The sequence below is a fragment of the Sapajus apella genome, unplaced genomic scaffold (assembly GCF_009761245.1).
Source record: "Sapajus apella isolate SASKATOON/1434 unplaced genomic scaffold, GSC_monkey_1.0 scaffold32, whole genome shotgun sequence".
In the NCBI taxonomy this organism is placed as follows: Eukaryota; Metazoa; Chordata; class Mammalia; order Primates; family Cebidae; genus Sapajus; species Sapajus apella.
Window position 1 is genome coordinate 9,054,946 of NW_022436972.1, and position 20,813 is coordinate 9,075,758.

The following is a 20,813-nucleotide window of genomic DNA, read 5'->3' on the forward strand; positions in this document are numbered from 1 at the left end:
ATTTATTGTCAGCTAAATGTACATCATTTTATGCTCATTATTTGTATTTAGATTGAGAAAAAAAATTCAATTGAAGGTCAAATCAATGGACTATAGATTAGTGAGTTGTGAAGTGTGTGCCGAGTTTTCTAGTCATGTTATATGCCGTTGTTTTAAATACATAAGCTGCCTTTATGTGAAGAGGAAATAATGAAATTTCCTCTTTATTATTGAGTGCAGCTGTCCATCTATAATTATAGGTTGTGTAACCTGTGTGCAAAATCTTGGGTTTTTATTAACATGTTATTATTAATTTTACATGAACTATTTAAATTTTAGATACTGAGACAAAATAAATAAAACCATATTCTGAGAATTATCTAAATTGGGAAACTAGTTTAAAACCACTTCAAAAGGTGAACAAGAAAATATTTCAGATATTTTAATATAAAATTTAAGTAGAATTGCAATAACAGGCACAAATCTTGAAGTAAATACTTAAATATATTTAAATTATATAAACGCATCTTTTATACTGATCTTTAGAAAAACATTTTATACCTAAATAGTAAAAATGAGTTCAAATTTAAATGTTATGTATAAATATCAGTTTTTTAAAAAGTACAACATCATTTATTGTGAATGCCATTTTTTAAAAATCCAGTTTAATGAGAACTTGGAGGAAAAAAACGTAATGAAAAAATGGCTATATGGATACTGAACTAGCAGTTTTTTTTCTTGGTTTTTATTATCATGATATCTTAATGTGGCAGTATAAGTCAGGGAGAGAACATGACTTTTAAAATAGCTTATATTTTTAAAGACTGATATTTATAGGAAAAGAACCAAAGTACAGAGTGTGAAGAGTTTGATTGTTTTCCATTTGAATGGGCACAAAATTGAAAACTTCAGCCAAATTAAGAACTTTTGTAAATAGAAAGTTAATTGTAAAACTAACAAGTACACCTTTTAATTAGTTTAAAAGCAGATGTGTTAGATAACTTTTTGGGAGGATGGAAACATTTTTCTTTGGCATACCTCCTAAATATCAGAAATAATCAAATACAAATAGACCAGATTGCATTTAATTACTGAGATGATCGCATAGCCTAAAGCAAATTTCAGAAAGGCAGACTTAATTGTCACCATGTTCTTAATTTACTGTGTTGTTGTTTCCTATTTGGGCTAAAAGTGTTACTGGCAAATAATTCCCTACTAAAAAAGAATGATAAGCTTCTTAAAAAGTGACGCTTTTAGCTCCATTATCAGAAGTATTTTAACTACTTCCACCTCACTTAATAGAGAAGCAAAATAGGATATCCATGATGTTTAATCCTTAATGTTTAATACTTAGTAGCTTTCCTCTGCCTTTTGAAGACTATGCTCTGTCATAACTTTGTTTTAAAATTTATATCTACTTTTGTTAGATTAAAGAATGTAAGACAGTAATCACATTACCAAATATTAATGAATAATAAATTATCTAAAACAAATTATTTAAACTTTTATTTACATGTTTTTATTTAAGATATTTATTAATGGTACTATGATTAATAACAAATATTAATACTTGCTGCCTATTATTTGCAAACACTGTTATAAGTACTATAGGGTTACAAAGCTTCAGGAGACGAGTATCCTGATGTTGCTTACAATCTAGTAAGAATGTCAGGGTATAAAATGCATGAGGCGCGAAATGAACAGTTGAGATCCAAAAAAGAAAAATACAATGATTAATTGCCAAATTTACAAGCAAGAGTATTTTAGAGAGAGGAATGGCATGTGATACAAAGTAAATATTAGAAACATTAGAAATACATCAAAGAAGAATACACAATTAATTGCCAATTCAATAAGCATTAACCTTTTAATGATAAGAATACCATAGAACTAGGAATGAAGAACGCACGATTGGAGGAAATAGTCAGAAAGGGGTAAAGATTGTAAATCATGCAGTAGGAGAGATGATACTGGAAAGAGGGTACTCTGGACCCTGAGAAGCAGGATAGGAAATTTACTTCAGTATTTCTATCACTTCAGTAAATACTGCACTAAAAATTCGTATGTTTGGAAAGAAACATTCAGATTTTTTGAAAATATATTGTAGAAATAGAAATGCAAAAATACATATACTTTAGTTTGTGTGACAGTTGATATAATTACCATTCATTGGTGAACTCATGGCAAGCACTAGGAAAAGAGCATTATAAGATCTTACTACATCCATATGGATGAGAAATGAATACTCAGAGATGTCATTTACCTAGCACGTGGCAGGGCTGAGATTTGAACTCATATCTTAGTAGACTGGCTCATGCTGCTTACTTATATGTGCCAGGAACTGGGCTAAACACTTTGCATATATTCCTTCCATCAGTTTTATAAAATCGGTTTTACTTATCCCTATTTTATGAATGAAATAACTGAGGTTTAGAGAATTGCAGTAGCAAAAATCATAAACTTAACAGTTTTAACACCAGGCTTGTAAATGTGATATAGCTAATAAGACATCTTTAATATGAAATATTTTATGAGATTTAAAAAACATTGATTTTGCAGTGATAGACGTAGTTTCCTAATAATTGACAATTGTACAATTTAGCATAAGGATATTTCTGAAAGTGAGTCCTTTTCTCTGGGATTTCTAACAGTAATCAAATTTTGAAGTCTCATGGGGAAGAATTTTTAATTACAATTTATAAAAATATGTAAGCCTATTCAATATAGCAGTAATTATTAAGATGAAAGAATGCCTACTTTCTTCCAAGTGTGGTAATTGCTCAGTAGAATTAGATGTTTCACAAGTAATTTTACAATTTTGTTAATTAAGATTAAAGTAATTATCTCGACCCTAAGATTGCTTTAAACTGACAGTCTAGCTCTACTGGCAGAAAAGAAAAAGAGTCTAAAAAGGTTTGTATGCTATTCCTGCCCCTGCCGCCCCCAGAGAAAAAAAGGCTGAATCAGAAGAAGAACTTTTTAAAGATGCAAAGTCTGAAAATGCAGTTCCACATTTGTGGTAATAGAGAGCTTATTCAATAAAGCTAAAAACAAATTATTTCTCGTCTTCACTCTCCAGCCCTGCCTTCTTGTTTAATTGTTTCAAATATTTGAAGCCACTTTTTTCCTTCATGTTAACAAAGTTAAAAAATATACTCAATATACTAAATTTCTCCTTAAATGTTTTCACCTTTGAAACCTTCCATCCACCTCAGCCAAATCTTTGTTTGTTTGTTTTTTAATAGGTTTTTGAGGGAACAGGTGGTGTTGGGTTACATTAATAAGTTCTTTAGTGGTGAGTTGGAGATTTTGGTGCACCCATCACCTGAGCAGCGTACACTGTAGCCAATTTGTAGTCTTTTATTCCTCACCCCTTCCCATCTTTTCTTTGAGTCCCTAAAGTCCATTGTATCATTCTTATGCCTTTGTGTCATCATAGCTCATCTCCCACTTATGAGTGAGAATGTAGGATGTTTGGTTTTCCATTCCTGAGTGACTTCACTTAGAATAATGGTCTTCAATTCCATCCAGGTTTCAGTCAAATCCCTTATGTAGGATCATACCTGGTGACCTTTAAGAAATTTAACCATCACTGGAAGAGTTGGCAGTGCTCTAGTGGAGTGGCTCTTCCTTTTTAGTCATAGATTAAGGAAAGCTCAAGAACCACAACTCTTCTGCTCTGTCTGAACACTCAATTGTTAATTTTGTTCCTTTAGTTGAAATTCAGATTTTATACATATTGTGAATAAATATTTTACGAGAGTTGAGCTCAGTTTCCTGGACAACACACTTATGTCTTACAGTTGCATACGGAACGTGATCAGATGCTTATGGACTTTTTTATTCTTTCTTACTTTCCTTCCTTCCTTCCTTCCTTCCTTCCTTCCTTCCTTCCTTCCTTCCTTCTTTTCTTCCTTCCTTTGTTCCTTTCTTCCCTCCCTCCCTTCCTTCCTTCCTTTTCTTCCTTCCTTCCTTTGTTCCTTTCTTCCCTCCCTCCCTCCCTCCCTTCCTTCCTTCCTTCCTTTCAACAAGGTATCGCTCTGTTGCCCAGGCTGAAGTGCAATGGTGCATTGTCAACTCATTGCAACCTCTGCCTCCTAGGCTGCCTCCTGAGTGGCTGGGATTACAGGCACCCACCACCACACCTGGCTAATTTTTGTATTTTTTCAATAGAGACAGGGTTTCACCATGTTGGCCAGGCTTGTCTTGAACTCCTGACCTCCAGTGATCTACCTGCCTCAGCCTCCAAAGTGCTAGGATTACAGGCATGAGTTACTGCACCCAGCGCATTTTTTTTTAATCTATGGTTATCACATTGAAATTATCCCTAAAAGACTATAAAACAACTTTATTCCTTCAGATACCAGAAAATTAGGCTTATAGGAAGTGATATTATACCTAAGAGACAAAAAGCAATAGCTAATTTTTTTGTTCTTAAAAAAACTGCTTTTCCTGAAAAAAGCAAAATAAAACACAGATTAAATAATAAAATATAATGACATCTAATACTCTTCTCAGAATATCTTTCTGAGATCTGAAAGATCTATATGAGGAGAGCTACAAACCACTGCTCAAAGAAAAAAAAAAGGCTATAAGCCTCTGATAGGATTAATTATTTTAAGGACAGAATAAAGACTTCCTCTTTAATTATTTGCTCTGCCCTTTATAAAAAACGCGTGTGTCTGTTTACCGTAACACTTCTGGTATAAATATACCCCCCTCTTTAAAAATTAGTGCATAATATTAAAATCACTAGCATTTCTATACATCATCAACAGTCAAGCTAAGAGCCAAATCAGGATTGAACTCCCATTCACAGTTGCCACAAAAAGAATCAACTACCTAGGAATACAGCTAATTAGGGAGGTAGAAGATCTATATGAGGAGAGCTACAAACCACTGCTGAAAGAAATCATAGATGACACAAATAAATGGAAAAACATTCCATGCTCTTGGATAGGAAGAATCAATGTCATTAAAATGACCATACCGACCAAAGCAATTTAGAGATTTAATGCTATTCCTATTATCCATTTAGATTCTTCACAGAAGTAGAAAAAAACTATTTTAAAATTTATATAGGACTGGTGGGGAAGGTGGCTCAGCGGGCCTCATCCTTTGCCCCCTCGGGGGTGGTGACAGTGGGCCCCCCCCCCGGGTGTTACAGCCCCCCCCAGCAAAAAAAAAAAAATTATATAGGACCAAAAAAAGTCCAAATAGACTAGGTAATCATAAGCAAAAAGAGTAAAGCTGGAGGTATCATGCTACCCAACTTCAAAATATACTACAGGGCTACAGTAACCAAAACAGCTTAGTGGGTACAAAGACAGACACAGAGACCAATGGAACAGAATGCAGAACCTAGAAATAAGACCAGACACCTACAACTATTGGATCTTTGACAAATTTGACAAAAGCAAGCAATGGAAAAAGGATTTTCTATTCAATAAATGGTGCTGAGATAACTGGCTAGCCATATGCAGAAGATTGAAACTGGACCCTTTCCTTCCACCATATGTAAAATAAACTCAAGATGGATTAAAGACTTAAATATAAAACCCCAAACTATAAAAAACCCTGGAAGACAACCTAGGCAGTACCATTCAGGACATAGGCATGGGCAAAGATTTCATGACAAAGACACCAAAGCAGTTGCAACAAAAGCAAAAATTGACAAATGGGATCTGCTTAAAGAGCTTCTGCACCACAGAAGAATCTATCAGTAGACCAAACAGATAACCTACAGAATAGGAGAAAATTTTTGCAAACTATGCGTCAGACAAAGATCTCATCCAGAATCTGTAAGGAACTTAAACAAATTTACAAGCAAGAAACAAACATGTCAATTTTAAAAATGGGCAAAGAACATGAACAGACACTTTTCAAAAGAAGACATATACACAGCCAACAATCATATGAAGAAAAGTTCAATATCACTGATCATAGGAGAAATGCAAATCAGAACCACAATGAGACACCATCTCACACCAGTCAGGATATGGCTGTTATTAAAAAGTCAAAAACAACAGATGCTGATGAGGTTGTGGAGAAAAAGGAACATATATACACTGTTCATGGGAGTGTAAGTCAGTTAAACCATTGTGAAAGACAGTGTAGCAATTCCTGAAAAACCTGAAGACAGAAATACCATTAGATCCAGCAATCCCATTAACTGGGTATATACCCAAAGGAATACAGATCATTCTGTTATAAAGACACATGCATGCATATGTTCATTGCAGCACTGTTCACAATAGCAAAGATATGGAATCAATCAAAATACCTATCAATGATAGGCTAGATAAAGAAAATGTGGTACATATACACCATGGAATACTATGCATTCATAAAAATAATAAGATTGTGTCTTTTGCAGGGACGTTGATGGAGCTGGAGGCCATTATCCTTAGCAAACTAACAGGGAAAGAAAATCAAACACCACATGTTCTCACTTATAAGTGAAGGCTAAATAATGAGAACACACAGACACATAGAGGAGAATGACACACACTGGGGCCCATCTGAGAGTGGAGGGTGGGAGGACAGAGAGGATCAGGAAAAATAACAAATGGGTACTAGGCTTAATACCTGCGTGATGAAATAATCTGTACAACAAACCCCCATGACACAAGTTTACCTATGTAACAAACCTGCACATGTACCCCTGAACTTAAAATAAAAGTTAGAAAACTACTGTGTAACATTAACATATTTCAAAGTTTACTGTAAGTGAAGAATTTACTTGTACACTGTATTTTATGCCTAGATGTTTTATATTTTTATATTATGTAACTAATGATATGTTATCACACTTTAACCAAATGACTCTACCCTTTTCTCTTTCTGACAGATAAGTAAATTTGGAGTAAAAGTGATGCCAAAAAGTAAAATATATTATTGCTGCAGTGAGAAATCCAGGGGAAAAGGAAGGCTGAAGGTAGCAGAAACAGCAGAGGGAAGTATAGAGAGGGCTGCAGCTTAATGAAGTATTAACTACGTAAAAGAAACACATACCAGAAATAAAATTTTAGACAAAATGTTTACTTTCCTACCCACTTTCTTTTTCATGTCTTTATTTGAGTGTTGATAATAAACTTTTCTAATTATTAAGTATAGCTTATACAATCTAACCTATACTTTAATAATGTTCATGCTTTTTTTGCCTAAAGTTTCATTATTATTAATTGGGAATCCTGTTTGATTTGATACTGGCAGTTTATTACTATCTTCCTCTAGTGTGAATCCAAAATGTTTCAGGGAGTTTACCAAGAATTGTCATTAATAATAACTATTTCCTACTGCTGTGCCTGGGAATAAATGATATAGACAAAAAGTTGTCATGTATCTTAGTAATGTATTTGCAATTCTGATTATAGAATCCTATCTTTCCTTCCATGTTTAGCAATCACATGGAGAAGGAACAAACTAGCCTGGCTTTAAAACATTGAGCTCAAAACTAGGATTTGTCTGTCTGAACTACAACTTTACAGTGTCAATTTGATAGTATATTTCTTAAAGGCAGGAAGGATGCCTTTTTTTAGGAACTTCACCAATTAATTTGTAATGTAAATTGATATAATAACCAGATAATGATACACAACCCTAGGTAAGGGAGGATGGAAGAGTGTCAAAGAAAAAAGACCTTGAAAGAAGTGGTCAATAATATATAGGCAAGAGTCAGAACAGTAGCAATGGTTTAAGATATGTCAGATATAAGAGGGGACTTCAAAAGCTTCACAGAAAAATGGAATTAAAAGATAGGCATGAACAAATATAAAAGTTTACCTCTCAACATAAATGCCATCAAGTTTGGACACTTTTGTACATGATGATGCCAGCCATTTAGTCCATCCCTAAAGGACTGAGGGTCTTGGAATTTAACATGTCAGTACAGTCTTTTTTACATTAATAACTGAAGAAAATGGGTACCCTTTACAAATTTTTTTCAATTAGGAAACCAAAAGAAGTTACAAGGAGCCAAATCAATAGAAACTCTCTCAAAATTGCACTTGTTTGATGAGGGGAATGAGCAGGAACATTGTCATGTCAGAGGACTCTCTGGTGAAGCTTTCCTGGGCATTTTTCTGCTAAAGCTTTGGCTGACTTTCTCAGCACACTCTCATAATAAACAGATATTATCATTCTTTGGTTATCCAGAAAGTCTACAAGAAGAATGCCTTGAGGATGCCACAAAACTGTTGCCGTGACCTTTGCTCTTGACCAGTCCACTTTTGCTTTGACTGGACCACTTCCAACTCTTGGTAGCCATTGCTTTTTATTGTGGTTTGTTTTCAGCATAGTAAGTAAAGCCATGTTTTATCCCCTGTTACAGTCGTTCAAAGAAATACTTCAGGGTCTTGATTCTACTTGTCTAAAATTTCTGTTGAAAGCCCTGCTCTCATATGCAGCTGATATGGGTGCATTGGTTTTGGCACCCATCCAAGGAAGTTTGCTTAACTTTAGTTTCTCGGAATTGTGTAAGCCAAACCAGATGAGATTTCTACAGTATTCGTTATTGTTTGTGCTGTTAATCATTGGTCCTCTTCAATTAGGGTACAAACAAGATTAACTTTTTCCTCATAAATTGTTGTAGATTATTTGCCTCTGCCTCTGCAAGCTTCATCTTCAACACTTTCTTGTGTCTTCTTTTTTTTTTTTTTTTTTTTCTTTGAGAGAATTGTGCCCTGTTGCCCAGGCTGGAGTGCAGTGGTGCAAACACAGGCCACTGTAACCTGACTTCCTGGGCACAAGCTATCTTCTTGCCTCGCCTCCTGAATAACTGGGACCACAAGCATGTGCCACAATTCCCTGCTAATTTTTTTTTTTTTTTTTTCAGTTTTTGTAGATACAGGTTCATACCATGTTACCCAGGCTGGTCTTGAACTCTTGGTCTCAAGTAGTCCTCCCACCTCCCAAAGTGCTGGGATTATAGGCATGAGCCACCACATTTGGTTCGTTCCTTCTTCAAAAAGTTATCCATCAACACCTGTGAAAAGAAGGGTAAAATACAAGTTTCTAACTTGTAAACTTCTGATTTATTTAATTGTCCCCATGAACTTTTTTTTAACTGTCAATGATTTTATCATTCTTCCACCCAAACTTCACCATAAATTTGGTACTTGTTCTTAGTTCAGTTTTAGCAGCATTTATGTTGCTCTGATGGGGGTTTTGTTCAAACTGATGTCTTATCAAACTGATGCCTTATCCTTCTTAGTGCCTTAATCTATATGCTGTTCAGACATGTAGCAAGTTAGTACAAGTTTATTTTGGTGCAAAAAATTTGAAATTCATGCATAATGTTTTCATAATACACATTTTTCATGAACTTTTTGAAGTTGCCTAGTATGTGTATAGAGATATATTATGGATAAGAGATTTTTGTGTGTGTGCACACATGCATGCAGAAACACATAGCATTGTGGTACTATATATCACTGGGAAAAAGAACAGAGCACAAGACATGTTAAATAAAAGGCTGATGACCTTTCTTATGGTGAACAGTGCCAATAAATATAGACTGTGTCTTTTCAACATATTTTGTAATCATGTTTCATTAGTGTGTTCTAATATATATACTTACACATTCGCCTGTACAGCAAGTTGGTTCCCCCATTTTCATTATTGTGTATCATCTCTTTCCTTCAATTTGTCAAAAATTTTAACTATCAGTTTGTTTTTATTATGAAATAGACCAAAAGCTGCACAAAGGCCAGAATCATGCTGCTATTTACCTAATATGCATTATGCATACCTAGTATTTAGTCCATGGCTTGGCTCGTATATTTGTATAATAAGTATTTGTTGACTGATGAATGAACATAGACATTACAAATACAGTACTCTACATATTTCATAGTTATTATTGTTTACCCAGAATAATTAGTACTAGTTATAGAGAGGTAGGAAACAGCTATGCTGGTGCTGTCAATATTGTACCCTTCAGATTGTTCATTTTCTTGGTTGCTTTCTTTACAGTTAGAAGCAGTGCAGCATAAACCAGGAAGTGAGACTGTCTGAGGACACATTCTGCCACCAAGTAGTTGTATGATCTCGGGCACATTGCTTAACCACTCTGTGCTTTCATTTCTTCATTTGCACAATGAATTAATAATAGTATCTATCTCAGAGGGATTAATGAAAAATGGTTGAGTAGATAGGTGGAGAATGATTAGAAACGTACCTAGAACACAATAAGCTCTCAGTAAATACTGGCCTACTTTCTTGATCACCAAAGTGGTGGGAAGGGAATATTGCAAATTGTATACTGGCTCTTAAGGTTTTTGTCTAGAAATGTCTCACCTCTGCTCACATTATATTAGCTGGAGGAGGTCACATCAGCGCTATTAAGTTCAAAGTGATAGAAAAGTAGAATTCTAAAATGTGTCCAGAAGGAGGAGAGGATAACTATTTTTAACTCTCAGTATTTATTTTTTGTTTAATCTTGGTAGGATTAGAATTCATGCATAGAAGTCCTGACCTCAGTGACTTCCTCTTCCACTTAACTCTTGTAGCTAAAGGGAAATTCAATTTCTCATGTATTTTATGTGTGTACTTAGTAAAATATTCCTTTGTTTACTTCACTCTTTCCTCTGTTCCGTTGGATAGGTTTTGTTACTACATATCAAATATTCAGTTAACATTTCCAGTAGTGCTTCACCAGGTAAATTCAGTTTTCCCTGTAGCTTATAAAGAACAACCATTCCTGAGGGGCCGGGGGCTTTCAGGAAAATCAGGTGTATGCCCATAAGTTGAAAAGGCAATTTTTGAAAATTTTATTGAGGAATCTATGAGTGCCTATTTATCTAAAAATAATACCAAGTTCCAGTTAATGAACATCATTATATCAATAGTAATATTAATTATCATAATACAACCTAACTGGAAATCTTCCCTTCATTAATTACTGTTTATCTGTTCTTTTCTTGCAATAGTACACTGTTCTCATTTAACCACAGTCATGAACAGAATATATATGATGCTCAATATTTCTATATAATCTAGTCATTAATAGTGCAAAGTTATAAAGACCAAAAAATAAATAAATGAAAACAAATCATGTGATATCACTTTCACCTTCCTAGTTGACATCATTGGAGGTATCATACATGAGATAATAAATGTATAAGCTAGCAAATCCAAATAGACTTCAGTGTAGCATGATTACCCGTGCAGCTGTGGAGATAGTAGCATAGTGGCTCCTGTCTGTTCAACTGGGTACTCCCCAAGTACAGGAAATCTAAATTAGCCCTCCTTTATGAAAAGAAGTACTTTTATGTACCAAACTGAGGGCATTCATTGAAACTCTCAGAGCAATCAGAATATACTGACTAAAAAGGCATATCATAGGATAACATGAAGTTTTGATCATGCTTACAAATTATTAATAGTCACACCTACAGTTACTCTTAAAGACATTGTAATTAGGGTATTTTCTATTGTTTTTTCTGGAGTGACTCCCATTGCAGAAAAAAATGGCAGAAGAATGAATTGTTGAAAAATAGAAAGAGTGATGCAGGAGCAGTTGAGTTAAAGAAACAGAAGAAACTATGTGCCTGTATATTGATGAATTTCAGTAGGAAAAGTGAGTGAAGAGCATGTGAGTGAGAATGAAAGGAAAGGAAATGCATGATGTTGTTTTACCACAAGAATAAATGCTCAGCACTAAGAATATTTCCTAACACAAAGTAGATGCTCAGTAAATGTGTTTTTGAATGAAAACCATAGAAGGAAGGTCGGAAAGAAATAGATGAGAAGGAGTTTGAACAGAAAACAGATGATGATATCCTAGATTGGTAACCTGGCACAGATGCCAAATACAATGCTGTTAGAACATAAGCCTTTCATGAACATATTATTCTACAGGAGAGCCTGATTCATGACTTGCTGGTAAACAATATTATCAGAAAAATTAGGCTATAAAGAGAGTATTATTTGTATACTCTATGTTTTAGTTCATTGAGGCTGCTATAACAAAATACAGGTTGAGTATTCCTTATCTGAACTGCTTGGAACCAGTGTTTTGAATTTAGGATTTTTTTCAGATTTTGGAATGTTTGCATATATATAATGGAGATGGGACCCAAGTTTAAAAACAACGATGGCCTGAAGATTTTATACAATATTTTTAATAATTTTGTACATGAAACAAAGTTTGTGTTAAGTACTTAGGTGTGGAATTTTCCACTTAGGGCATCTTGTCAGCATTCAAAAAGTTTGGATTTTGGGACATTTTGGATTTTCAGATTAGCGATGCTTTACCTGTTACATAAACTAGCTTATGAACAACAGAAATTTATTTCTCACAGTTCTAGAAGTGAGAGAAACATGATCCAAACTACCAGTAGATTTGATGTTTAATGAGGGACCACCTCCTGGTTCATAGAACAGTGCCTTCTCCGCATGTCCTCAAATGATGGAAGGGGGGCGAACAAGCTCCCTTGGGCCTTTTTTTATAAGGGTGATAATCCCACTCAGGAGGGCTCTTCTCTCATGACCTAATCACTTTTCCAAAAGCTGCGGTGCATCATACCATCACCTTGGAGGTAAGGATTTCAACATATGAATTTTGGACACAAACATTCAAACCATACTAATAACAGTGTTTCTGAACATTTCTTTATTAAAAACTGCTTTGAGAAAAATTTAATAAAACTGTAGACTTTTCCTTCAAAAATACATATGTGCATATCCCATAAAATTTTGTAGACCGTTTCAGGAGTTTTGTGAATCTGTAAAACTCATCCATTGGTTAATGATGAGTACTACATTTTTTTGATAACGAGAATGTTGGGCTTCATTTCTACTGCTGCCCCCCTGAAAGAATGAAAGGAAGAGCAAAGTGCCAAGGAACAATACAAAGCTCTGATATAGATATCAGAAGCATTAAAACCCAGAATAACCTGAGGTGCAGTCTAAAAAAGTAATATAACTCCACCATCTGGTCTCACAATATAATAGGTTATAGCCCATTACCTTTCTATTTAGTGTTATAAATTTTTGTGTCCACATATTCACTGCGAGTATATAAAAATACAATTATTATTTGTATGTCTATCTTGCATCTTGTGACCTTGCTTAACATAGTTATTAGTTCTAGAAGTGTTTGACAAATTTTGCATGATTCTTTACATACAGTCATGTTATCTGTGAATAGGGCCAATTTTATTTCCCCTTTTCCTATCTATATTATTTTTATTTCCTCTTTTTTGCCTTACTGCATTGGCTAGAAATTTCCATACTCTGTTGAATAAGAGTGGTAACAGCGACATCTTTGCCTTATTCCCAGTGGAGAACATTCAGCCTTTCACTCCTTTTTTTTTCTAGTTTTGCCAATGAATAATTTTTAAATTTTTTTTATTATTATACTTTAAGTTTTGGGATGCATGTACAGAATATGCAGCTTTGTTACATAGGTATACACGTGCCATGGTGGTTTGCTGCACTGATCAACCCATCATCTACATTAGGTATTTCTCCTAATGCTATCCCTCCCCTTGTCCCCCACCCCCTGACAGGCCCTGGTGTTTGATGCCTCCCTCCCTATGTCCATGTGTTCTCATTATTCAGCTCCCACTTATGAGTGAGAACATGCGGTGTTTCATTTTCTTTTTCTGTGTTAGTTTTGCTGAGAGTGATGGTTTCTAGCTTCATCCATGTCCCTGCAAAGGACATGAACTCATCCTTTTTTATGGCTGCAAGTATTCCATGGTGTATATGTGCCACATTTTCTTTATCCAGTCTGTCATTGATGGGCATTTGGGTTGGTTACAAGTCTTTGCTATTGTGAACAGAGCTGCAGTAAACATACATGTGCATGTGTCTTCATAGTAGTATGATTTATCATCCTTTGGGTATATACCCAGTAATGGGATTGCTGGGTCAAACGGTGTTTCTGGTTCTAGATCCTTGAGGAATTGCCACACTGTCTTCCACAATGGTTGAACTAATTTACACTCCCACCAACAATGTAAAAGCATTCCTATTTCTCCACATCCTCTCCAACATCTGTTGTTTCCTCACTTTTTAATGATCACCATTCTAACTGGCATGAGATGGTTGAACTAATTTATACTCCCACCAACAATGTAAAAACATTCCTATTTCTCCACATCCTCTCCAACATCTGTTGTTTCCTCACTTTTTAATGATCACCATTCTAACTGGCATGAGATGGTTATCTCATTGTGGCTTTGATTTGCATTTTTCTAATGATGAGTGATGATGAGCTTTTTTTATGTTTGTGGGCTGCATAAAATGGCTTCTTTTGAGAAGTGTCTATTCATATTCTTCACTCACTTTTTGATAGGGTTGTTTGGTTTTTTTCCTTGTAAATTTGTTTAAGTTCCTTGTAGATTCTGGATATTAGCCCTTTGTCAGATGGATAGATTACAAAAAGTTTCTGCCATTCTGTTTGTTGCCTGTTCACTCTGATGATAGTTTCTTTTGCTAAGCAGAAGCTCTTTAGTTTAATTAGATCTTACTTTCACTCTTCATATAAAATTAGCTATAGTGTTTTCTAGATATTTTTATCGAGTTGAAGAAATTGCCTTTTATTCCTATTTCCCTGAAGTTTTCCAAAATTGTGAATCATTGCTAAATTTTGTCAGATACCTTTTATAATGACTAATATGATCATGTGATTTTATTTAGTTCAGCTGTTAATGTAATACACTGCGTTGATTCTTAAGAATTTTTGTATCTATATTTATAAGGGATATTGATCTGTAGTTTTCTTCCTTTGTACTTTTTTTGTTTTTTGTATTAGGGTGATATTAGCTATAATAATTATTGAGAAGTATTTTTTTCCTCTGCTATTTTCTGGAAGAGATTATGTGTAATTGGGGTTAGTTCTTCTTTAAATGTTTAATAAAATTCTTCAGTGAAACTGTCTTATCCTGGAGGTTTGGAGAAAGGGGAGTAAATATCTTAAATATCTTTAATTGTTATAGAGTTGTTTATATTATCTGTTTCACACTGGGTGAGTTGTGGTAGTTTGTGTTGTTTGGTCCATTTCTTCTAAGCTGTCAAATTTTTGTGGCAGAGTCTTTCACAGTATCCACTCATTCTCCTTTTGATGTCTTCAGAGTCAGTAGTGATATCCCGTTTCATTCCTGATATTAGTAATTTGTGTCTCCTTTTTTTCTTTGTCAGTCTTCTTAGATGTGTGTCAGTGTTATTGATTTTTTTCAGAGAAACAGCTCTCTGTTTTGTTAATTTTTCTCTATTTTTCTGTTTTCAGTTTCACTGATATTTATTGATTGCTGCTTTTTTTTATTGTTTCCTTCTACTTGCTTTTTATATATTAAGGTGAGAATTTAGACTACTGACTTTAAATGTTTCTTCTTTTCTAATATGTTCATTTAGTGCTATAGATTACTTTCTCAGTCCCACTTTAGTTGTATCCTGCAAATGTTGACATTTTTTATTGTTTTCATTCAGTTCTGTGTTCCTTTTGTTTTCCCTTCATAATTCTTTTTTAAATTTTCCCTTCATATTTCTTTCTGCCTTCCCGTGGGTTACTTGAATATTTTTTTAAAAATCTGTTTTGACTTTTCTGAGTATAATGTAGCTTTTTTAGTGTTTGCTCTAAGTATTACATTTTTTTTTTTTTTTTGAGACGGAGTTTCACTCATGTTACCCAGGCTGGAGTGCAATGGCGCGATCTCGGCTCACCGCAACCTCCGCCTCCTGGGTTCAGGCAATTCTCCTGCCTCAGCCTCCTGAGTAGCTGGGATTACAGGCACGCACCACCATGCCCAGCTAATTTTTTTGTATTTTTAGTAGAGACGGGGTTTCACCATGTTGACCAGGATGGTCTCGATCTCTTGACCTCGTGATCCACCCGCCTCAGCCTCCCAAAGTGCTGGGATTACAGGCTTGAGCCACCGCACCCGGCAAGTATTACATTTTTATACATAGCTTATCAGTCTACTGGTAGCATCATTCTATTGGTCCATGTGAAGTATAGATGCTTTACAACCCTTCACATGCCTTTGCCTTCCTCAATTTATATTTGTCTTAAATATTACCAGTACATATACTTAGAACCACATCTGTGTTTGCAATTTTTGTTTCAACAGTAAAACAATTTAAAAAACTGAAGAAGAGAAGGAAAGCGTATTATACTTAGTCATATTTTGATTATTGTGTTCTTTCTTCCTCCCTAATGTTTCAGTGTTTCTTCTGTTACTTCCCTCATGTTTACAAAACTGCCTGTAGTCTTTCTTTTAGACTAGCTCTGATGGCAATATATATTGTTTTTTACTTCATCTAAAAATATCTTCACTTCTCTTTTATTCCTTGAGCGATCTTCATTGGCTGTAGGATTTGAGGTTGACAGTTCTTTTCTTTTAGCACCAAAAAAATATTTTGCCACTTCCTCTGGTCATCATCGTTTCTGCTGTGAGATATGTTGTCATTTTAATTGTTTTACTTTTGTAAATGAGATGCCATTTTTCTCTGGCTGTTTTATAGACTTTCTTTGCCCTCTGTTTGCAGAAGTTTTATTATAATGTATCTTAGCATGGATTTCCTTGTATTTATCATGTTTGGAGTTCAGTCAGCTACTTAAATGTGTACATTTATGTTTTTGCTAAATTTAGAAAGTTTGCCATCATTGTTTTTTCAGGCATTGTTTCAGCCCTGCCTTTTTCCTCTCCTTCTAGGGTTCCAGTGACACAAATGCTCGATGTTGTACTCCACAGATCCCTAAGGCTCTGTTCACTTTTTCAGTCTATTTTCTTCTGTTATTCAAATTGCATAATTTCTATTATTCTGTCTTCCAATTAAGTGATTTCTCCCTCTATCCCTTCCATTCTGCTGTTGAGTATATCTACTGAGCTTTTATTTTCGTTATTATATTTGTCAGTTCAAAAGCTTCCATTTGGTTCTTCTTTACATCTTCTGTTTCTTTTCTGAGAGTTTCTGTTTCTTTGCTAAGGGCATTTTTTTCATTCATTTCAGGCATCTTCATAATTGTTTACTGAAGCATATTTTCAACATGGCTACTTTAAATTCTCTGCCATTTTGATGTTGGCATTTTAGGGTGATCTTTTTACATTCCCTTGGAGATTTTCCAGGTTCTTGGTATGACAAGTGATTTTATTGAAACCTGGACCTTTTCTTAGTTTTTTCTTATATAATTTATTTTATTTAAACCCTCAATTTAGACTTTCTGTAACATTGTTCCATATGGAGGAGGGGACACTGCCTTATATCTGCTAGGTGGTGGTAGAAATCTAAGTTCTTCACTTGACCTCTGCTGAAACCCAGTGATTGAGTCCGGGGCTCTTTTTTACTGCTTGATGGGGGTGGGAGTTCCCAGTCCCCTTGTGATGCCCTCTGGTGGGCTAGCGTCATTGCTATTTTTCAGCAGTGAAAATCTTGACTCTTCAGTAGGCTTCCTCTAATACTACCCCAGTTGGGGGGGGGAGGGATGCCCCATTACTGTTGCTAAATTTAGAAAGAAATCCAAACTCTCCACATGGTCTCCACTGACTCCATGTCAGTGAGGAACCTTGTTACCAGCCAGCAGAGATGAAGTCCTGGCTGCCTTCTTGGCCTTCTCTGATACCACCCAGCAAGGGTGTTAGGTATCTCATTACACCTTCATGAGGGTACATGTGGGCTTCACACCCATCCTTTGCTGGTATAGGTCAGATGGGGACACAGTTTTTCTGTGATGTTTGGCTGAAGTATAGCAGTTGTCTAAAAGTTTTGTCTTGCTAGCCTGATGTTTTTTGGTCCTTTGACTTGTTGGGGCTTTTTTTTTTTTTTTAATTTTTTTGTCCTCACTCATTGATCTATCTGGGCTGTTGGCCTCTTTGCCTCCAAGTGTGGGATATACAAAGCAAAAAGAACTCATCAGTATGTTATTCCTTAGGTCCTGCGGTCCTTAGCCAGTCTGCCTTCTCTCACCTTTCAGAGTCTTCTCTTTTTAAAATTTATTTCAATAGGTTTTTGGGGAACAGGTGGTATTTGGTTATGTGAATAAGATCTTTAGTGGTAATTTCTGAGATTTTGGTGCACCCATCACCTGAGCAGTACACCCTCTACCCATTGTATAGTCTTTTATTTCTCATCCATTTCCCACCCTTTTCCCGGAGTCCCCAAAGTCTATTTTATCATTCTTACGCCTTTGCATCCTCATAGCTTAGCTCCCAGTTATACAGAGAGAACACACAATGTTTGGTTTTTCATTCCTCAGTTACTTCACTAAGGGCAATAGTCTCCAACTCCATACAGGTTGCTGTGAATGCCATTTTTCTCTGGCTGCTTTTTATACTTTCTTTGCCCTCAGTTTTCAGAAATTTAATTGTAATGTATCTTAGCATGGACTTCTTGGATTTATCAGTCTGGAGTTCAGTCAACTACTTAAATCTGTACATTTATATTTCATTTCTTTTTATGGCTGATACCACATTTTCTTTATCCACTCGTTGATTGATGGGCATTTGGGCTGGTGTTGTATTTTGCGAATTGTGCTGCTATAACAATGTGTGTACAAGTATCTTTCTTGTATACTGACTTCTTCTTTTCCTCTAGGTAAATACCCAGGAGTGGGATTGCTGGATCAAATGGTGATCTACATTTAGTTCTTAAAGGAATATCCACACTGTTTTTCATAGTGGTTATACTAGTTTACATTCCCACCAACAGTGTAAAATGTCTACATTCTCACCACCAACACAGCTACATCTATTATTTTTTTATTTTTTTGATTATGTTCATTCTTGGAGAAGCAAGGTGGTATCACATTGTGGCTTTGATTTGCATTTCCCTGATAATTAATGATATTGAACATTCTTTCATATGTTTGTTGGACATTTGTATTTCTTTTGAGAATTGTCTCTTCCTGTCCTTAGCCCTCTTTTTGGTGGGATTGTTTGTTTTCTTCTTGCTGATTTGTTTGAATTACTTGTAGATTTTGTCCAATGTATGGATTATGAAGATTTTCTACCTCCCTGTTGGTTATCTGTTTACTCTGCTGATTATTTCTTTTGCTGTGCAGAAGGAAGTTTTTTAGTTTAATTAAGTCCCATCTATTTATCCTTGTTTTTGTTGCATTTGCTTCTGGGTTCTTGGTTATGAAGTCTTTGCCTAAGCCAGTGTCTAGAAGAATTTTTCTAATGTTAACTTCTAGAATTTTTATGGTTTCAGCTCTTCAGAGTCTTATGCTTTCCAGAATTATTTAGCTGCCCTTACAGATTAGGGGAAAGTATGTATATGGTTAGAAATTTTAGATAACATTAGATCTCTGGCCACTTTGGGTGAATTCAATTACTTAATTTTAATATAATCTTAAGGGAAATCAATATATCATGATTTTAGCAAGGTCTTCCTTAAACTACTGGGAATAGTTTGTATTTGTAAGGATACAAATCATCCTATTTTAAATTACAGAGATATGCTATTTATTACTATTATTCATCAAATAATCATTATTTAACAGAAGAATTAAGTTATAATTATGATGTACAGGAAAAATAAGCGCATTAAAGTATACTTCAAAGACTCACAATTTTAATTCTTTTATATGCTGTTTATATTATTGTGTTTTTATAATGAAGTTACAGATAACAAAATTATATGACCATAAAATCTAAAATGCTTTTCACAATGAAATCATTTTTCTCAATGGTTATACATTGAAAAACTCCATAGATTTTTTTTTTTTGAAATTAAAAAAAGTTTTGGCCAGGCGCGGTGGCTCATGCCTGTAATCGCAGCACTTTGGGAGGCTGAGGTGGGTGGATCATGAGGTCAGGAGATCGAGACCATACTGGCCAACTTGGTGAAACCCCGTCTCTACTAAAAATACAAAAATTAGCTGGGCATGGTGGCTCATGCCTGTAATCCCAGCTACTCAGGAGGCTGAGGCAGGAGAATCACTTGAACCGGGGAGTCGGAGGTTGCAGTGAACCGAGAATGTGCCACTGCACTCTAGCCTGGATGACAGAGCGAGACTACATCTCAAAAAAAAAAAAAAAATTTAATTCAATGAGTAATTGGTAAAAATGTACTATGTGTCAGACATTGTGCTAGAAATATAATGATGAGCAAAACATACACAGGTCCTACCTTATTCAGCCTTAAAGTGTTCTTCTACAGTAAAATATCAAAATAATTAATGAAATGAAATCTTCAAGGAAAGTATTTTATATGGTTTCATGAATAGTGCTGTTCTGGAAAATTAGAATATTTCTTTTGAGGGTATTACTCCACTACCAAATGCAGAAAAATTGGCTTTCTAAGCAGTGGTATTTATCATTAATGTTTATTGAAATTAAATTGAAAACAATTATATCATAAAATCTTTCATTAGATTATACAGTGGACCTATTTCCATCATTTTTGATATAGCTCTTGGATTTTTAGTATTGGTTTAGAGTATAAAAGACAGTGATGGCCAATGATGGCGGTTGTTGTTAATGGTTTATATTAGCTGAAAGCTCTAAAATCATCCAAGAACCCTGTTAGCATTAGAATAATAATTTACCAAGACAATTACCACATACCGGAAATTTTTGCAGCTCTAATTCAGTATTATTAATAATGGATAAAATTGCATTTTTCTCAGGTTGCTGTGGGCAGCAGGGAATTATTTCAATGAATATTTCAGCACATTATTTTAATCATTGTTCCACCAAATCCACGTGGGCAATATTTTATACTTCTTAATTCAGCCTATTAAGAAACCATGGTCATTAAATTGTAAACTGTTTGTAGTGAGGTATATTCTGTGATTTACAACCCTTGTTAAAAACAGTGTAAAAGAAAGCAAACTGTATCATTAATACTTGTAATTTGATACTGGATTTGTTACTAAATGCCAC

The 20,813-nt window shown here is 34.9% G+C and overlaps 1 protein-coding gene across 15 annotated transcripts in view; it reads left to right on the forward strand.

The window, feature by feature from the left end:
• NBEA (neurobeachin) overlaps positions 1-20,813 on the forward strand; it is a 713,110-nt gene that overhangs the window by 455,943 nt on the left and 236,354 nt on the right. The gene's annotated exons all lie outside the window — the stretch shown is intronic.